The sequence below is a fragment of the Melopsittacus undulatus genome, chromosome 1 (genome assembly GCF_012275295.1).
Source record: "Melopsittacus undulatus isolate bMelUnd1 chromosome 1, bMelUnd1.mat.Z, whole genome shotgun sequence".
Classification (NCBI taxonomy): domain Eukaryota; kingdom Metazoa; phylum Chordata; class Aves; order Psittaciformes; family Psittaculidae; genus Melopsittacus; species Melopsittacus undulatus.
In genome coordinates, this window is record NC_047527.1 from 85,469,749 (window position 1) to 85,475,748 (window position 6,000).

The following is a 6,000-nucleotide window of genomic DNA, read 5'->3' on the forward strand; positions in this document are numbered from 1 at the left end:
AATAATTTCTGGGATTGCTTGAAATGAAGCTTGCTAAGGGCAGTCTCAGGCTGTCTCCTATAGCCAGGCAAATTTCTTAAGAAAATGAATGGGAGTTTATTGAAATTATTGGATTGTAGTAATCAGTTCTTTCTTTTCTGGTAGTCCTTCAGTTCCTTCCCCCGTAGTGCCAAAAGCTGTACTTAGGTTTCATGAATCTACATATGAAGAGAGAGGAATAAGATTATTGTGCTAAAGATCACCATCTCCCTAGATTACAGAAAAAATTCATATACACATACACATGCTCCGAAATGCACACATATAAAGAAAAGATGACAGCCTACTGTAAGTTAGTGTAGCTTAATTGAAGTCAATCAAACTACCAATTTGATTTAGTCAAACTGTACTAATTTACACCAGCAGCTGAGATTTTGGCCCTTACTGTTTATAGCTTTCAAATATATGGAGCCAGTTGATTGCTAAACTGTTTATTAGGTGTGGTTCCAGGATTACAACAGTAATTATTTTACTGAAACCCTTTATTTTCAAAAATGCATGTTTCAGATTTACATAATAGGACTAGACAATGACTAAGGGGCAAATTATACCAAGATTATTGCGTGCACTTACGCATATGTTATGTTTTTATGACTCAGAATGGAGCTTGTTTGTGTTCCACCTTTGGACAGAGGTATCTTTGGGGGGGTCAAAAACATTGTGGAGCACAAGAATTACAAAAGAGTCTCAGCCTATGGAATTCTGTGCCAAGACATGATGCTAGACGATAAAATATTACTTAAGTGTGAAGGTGGGGGACTTGGTTATGAAATGCCAAACGGTTTTCCACAGCTCTGTTCCCTCAATATGGCTTTTATTCCACCCTGAGAAATGAGGCCTTCAGTGCTAGTCCTGCCTTTGAAAAAACCTCTTCTCTTTGCTGCCTGATTCCAAGTGCTGTCACAGGAGCATCTGGAATTCAGAATGGTATTTTGGGTGGTGGTTGCCTGAAATTACCCACTCTCAGCACCTTTCCTCATGCCAAAGGATGGTGTTGATAAGGACAGTGGCAGAGTGCTTTGAACAGGCTTTGAAATACTGTTTTTCCTCCTTTGCCTTTGGTGTGCTTCACAGAATAGTTTGCATCCATTTGATATGCAGGAAAGTTGCCAGCAATCTTCTGTCTGCAGAACCACTGCAGCAAGAAGAGCTTCAGTTCAGCAGTGGTGCCTGTGTTGGGACTGACAGAGCCTGCCGCTCCTCCCTGCCAGGTGATCGGGCTTAGTCTTCTCTTTCCCAGTGGAGCCTTGTCAATCAGCAAGCCAGTTACTATTAGGTTTGATGGATGCTGATGGTGGTAAGGATGCTTTCGTGTAGGTTGGATACTTGAACGAACCTGTTCAGCCTGGTTGTTGGTAGGATCTTCAGTCTGAAGGAGAAAGGCTTTAGACTCTTATCTCTTGAGCTGTGCAGCCTCTCTCCTGGCTTCTTGGTGTTTATAATAATTACCTTAACAAAATAGATTATCATCTGCTTTCTGTCATCAGGTGTGCAAAATGGTTGTTGGAGGGTTCAAGACTGCAAGATTTGCTTTCTTGTAGCCAGAAAATAAATTAGTGAAAACATTGCTCCAATAATCCCCAGCCCTGACCTCTTTAATGGATCCTTAAAACTAAATGCATATAAATAATTATCCAGGTTTTGTAAACAGCGTGAGGTAGAAAGATACAACCCGCTCTGGGATCACCGACTTTGACAGCAACTCTTTAAAAAAGAAGTGTCTGTGAAACAACTTACTGTAACTCTTATAAGTTTGCAAAATGACCTCAATCTTCATAACTGCTTGTTAAAGGGTTTTCTAAAAAGAGCAGCAACACCTGGAGACTCATTTATCACTGTCTCTGCCTACTGGCGATCCCACCTACACGCTGAAGAATGACTACTAACATAATATTTATGCAATAAACCAGCTGAAAAGTGTAAAAAGAAAAGCCTTCTGTAGGTATGGCAGAGATTAAAGAAGTATTTGAAGTCATTGGTTATTTTCTGCTGCTTGATAAACAGGGAGGATTCTTTTGGTTTCATGGCACAGTTCTCTTGAAAAGAAAAAGACTTTCTGGTACCCATTCTGACACAGAAAGGCCAGCTAAGAACAAACAAGTTTTCCTGTTATGAAATAAGTTCTTCCCCCCCTCCCCCCATTTTCATGCTCATGAACTATGCTGTCATCTTCTGCAACTCAAATCTATTTAGCAGACAGCCGTCTGAAAAATCTCTTGAAGCCATTTGTACTTCTTGAGCATCTTTAATGATATCCAAAAGCTTCTGCCTTGCAAGACCAGCCTGATAATACCTAGAGGTGTTAAACTTCTCTAAGTGAAAAATGCTGTGAAGGCTCCACCTAACACTCAGGTGTGAAGAGTGTCCAGTAATAGAGGTGCAAAACTTATAGAGGATTCAAAGCTACAGGCAGAACTGGAGTCCTGGGGGTGCATTGGTAAGCAAAAACTCAGCCTAAACCCTACAGAGTTGAATGGAATGACCTTGTATTAGCTTGAGACAATCCAGCAGCTTTGGTTGTGAGCATCAATTGGGCTTGTAAACCAGTTCCGACTTTGTGTTTACAGACAAAAGAGCTCTCTCCCTAGGCTTCTGTCTCTCCTCTGCAGTGGTCCTGTGCATTGAAATTCAGGAATGTCCATGAAAACCAAATTTTATCTTGCATCTCCAGGTCATCAACCCATGGAGTTCGTAAACAATAAAAGTCCTTTAGTGGTAGTACAAATATACAGTAGCTATGTTGGTCGGTATAAATGAAGAGGACTATCACTTCAGATCATGTTGGTCAGTCTAAATTATGTTGGTCAGTCTAAATAAAAAGGACCATCTCTTCAGATCTAGGAAGCTTGGCACCACAGAACTAGCACTTTAAAACCATGTATGATAATTCTGTTGGGTCATATGTTCATGTACAATGCAAGTAAAAGGATTGTACAAAGGAGGAGCAATTTGTATACAGATGGCCAGCAAAAAATAGCTCTCTCAGAGCACAGGGAGCATAGCCATCAAAGATGAACTGAGAAACACAGTGCCCATGCCCTCATGCTGGTGACTGACCACATGGCGGATATGCAAGTATATTGTAGTCAGCAAGAGGATTTACTGGATGGGATGATCTGTCTTCTGTGTGTATCCTTTCCCTTTCCACCAGCTTTGTTCAAAATGAAACAACAAGAACAAAGCAACTAAAAACACAATAATGAGCCAAACAAAAGAAAGCAAAAAAAAAACAACCCCAAAAATCCCCAAACAAAACAACCCCAAAACCAAACCCAATCCAGAACCACTCAGGGCACACAGAAGTAACATGTTGGAGCTCTCCAATACCTCTCCATCAAGGCTTTGACCAGAGATAGTTTGCCCTTTAGTTATGTTACTTCAGCAAAGAACATCACTAAGTCATCGGTTTGTATGAGTAAGTACCTGGGAAATACTTCTTCAAGAAAAAGCCTGGCAGGTTGTGGTAGATCACAAGTGTGAACATGATTTGAGAATGCTGTTTAAAATAAATAAATAAATAAAATTACCAGCCTGGGACATACAACAGGAATGTAGCTGACAAGACACATGAAGTAATCCTGCTTCACTCAATGCTGATAAGGCATCAGCTGGAACACTGGATCTGATTTTGGGCTGTACCTTTCTAATAGGATGTGAGTTCATTGGAGAGAATCCAAAGTAAACAAGGGAATGGTCAAAAGTCTGGAAAATCTAATGGTAAGGAGAGATTGAATGAATTGGGTTGTTTGTGGGTTTTTTTTTTTGCCTGAAGAATTTCAGAGGGAGAAAGATTTAATAAGGGTCCTCAAATATATGAAAAGCTCTGGCAAAGAGAGGACTAATCAGAAGATAATTGTATCTAGTATAATCCTAACTGGCTCTAATTGCAGTATGTCAGACAATAGGGTGAATATTCAGGAGTAATTTGTAGTGATAAGGATAGTGATTGCCTAGAGAAGTAGGGGAGTTTCTGTGAGTGGAAATGTTTTAGAAAATGTAAGTAAATATCTGTGAAGAGTGATGTAGGAGCAGATGATTTTGCCCTGAGGAACCAAAAAGAACAAGTTTATTAAATTTTTGTTAGTTTTTGTTTGTTTGTTTGTTTTTCCTGGAGAAAAGGGAATGACAGAGAAGATAACAAGACTGCCAAAGGCTTATGATGCCTTTTGAATTTTAAGATGCAATTCTAGCATGGTGCCATGTATATAGATAGCTTCCTTGTCACGTAACATGGTGGCAATCCACATAGACCTATCTCACTGGTATACCCAACTCTCTGTATGACTTGTTAAAAGAGGAGTACCACAGGGTGGTACCTGCACAGCACAGAAGATGGCATAGCAGCCTTCCATTATCTGAAGGAGGTGTACAAGGATGCTGGGGACTTCATAGGGGGACTCTTCATAGGGGACTCTTCATAGGCGACTAGTGATAGGACAAGGGGAAGTGGGTTTAAACTTTAATAGGGGAAGTTCAGGTTAGATATAAGGAGTAAGTTCTTTACTGTGAGGGTGGTGATGCACTGGAATGGGTTGTCCAAAGAAGCTGTGAAGGTGGTGTTCAAGGCCACTTTGGATAGAGCCTTGGGTGACATGGTTTGTGTGAGGTGTCCCTGCCCATGGCAGGGGGGTTGGAACTAAATGTTTTTAAGGTCTTTTCCAACCCTAACTATTCTATGATTCTATGTGGTATGGGTTAATCTTGGAATGTCGTACCACAGCCAATTTTGTCTAGAGCATATCACCATGTGGTATAACTCACAGGATTTTCTTTTTCGTTCTAAGACTATAGATAAGAATTTAATTGGAACTGGTAGAGAACAGATTGGCTAGATAAAAGCTATATGCTGTGCATAAGATGTTACTTGCAAAAGCTGCTTGGAACTTGCGGTAAGTGCTAGAAGCCATCAATTTGAGCCTTAGTGTCAGCAAACAAGGGAAAAAGAAGAATCTGAAACAAAGCAAGCTTCTTAGTTGGCATTTAGCTGAGACTTGGAATATTACCTTCACTTTTTTTGTTGTTGTTGTTTTAAGAGAAGGGGCAAGAATGGGAGGAAGAGGGTGATGAAAGGTTTTAATTAAAACACACGGAAGCTTGGCTTTTCTGGGAATTTTCATGTTTCTCCAAAAAAATGGCTAGAAATCTGAGAGCTTTGGTTTTCAGATAATAGCAAGTTTACTGCACATACAAAATGTTATGTCAGGACTGTTGTGAGTCCTTGAAGAATGTGAGGGCAGGTATCTCGTATCCCATGTGCCCTGTTATATGCTGGAGATGAGGTTTCTGGCCAAATGTTTTTCTCCTATGACGAACTACTGTATTTTAGCAGGAAGTGAAACCATCAGGTGTTAAAAGAGAGGGATCCTGGTGGGACAGTCTGTTTGATACAGGAAAATGGATACAACTACTGGGAAATACAACCGTTGGGCTATATGTTGAAGGTTTTTTGAAAGATGTTATTTCCTGTAAGGAAAACAATTCTCTGTTTGAGAAGAAAATGTGCAGATGGTGTGGATGGTTTGTAGGGCAAAAGGCTGCTCCTGCATCTCTGACAACTCTAGTTTTCTTTGGAGACAGTAAAATATGCATAGTACTGTACAACAGTTGTCAACTTCTGTCCATTTTGAAGAGCATATAGAGATGAGAGTGAGCTGTCTGATTTTTCCATTTTTTTTTTTGTTTTTAAAATCATTCTGTACCACATGCTGTGGACAGCAGAAAATGACAGGCCATCTTCTTTAGATCTCTACTTTGCTGTGCTGAAGAGATGCATTTGCCTAGTCTAAGAGAAGTGTCAGATGGGTCACACTATTATGTGGGATCCTGTGGTGGGTTGACGCTGGCCAGCAGCTCAATACCCACCCAACCTCTTGCTCATCCCTCTCTCTCCTCTGTGATGGGGAGAAAAAAGAAAGAAGGTGAAAAGACTTGTACATCAAGTTAATGACAGCTTAATCAGGA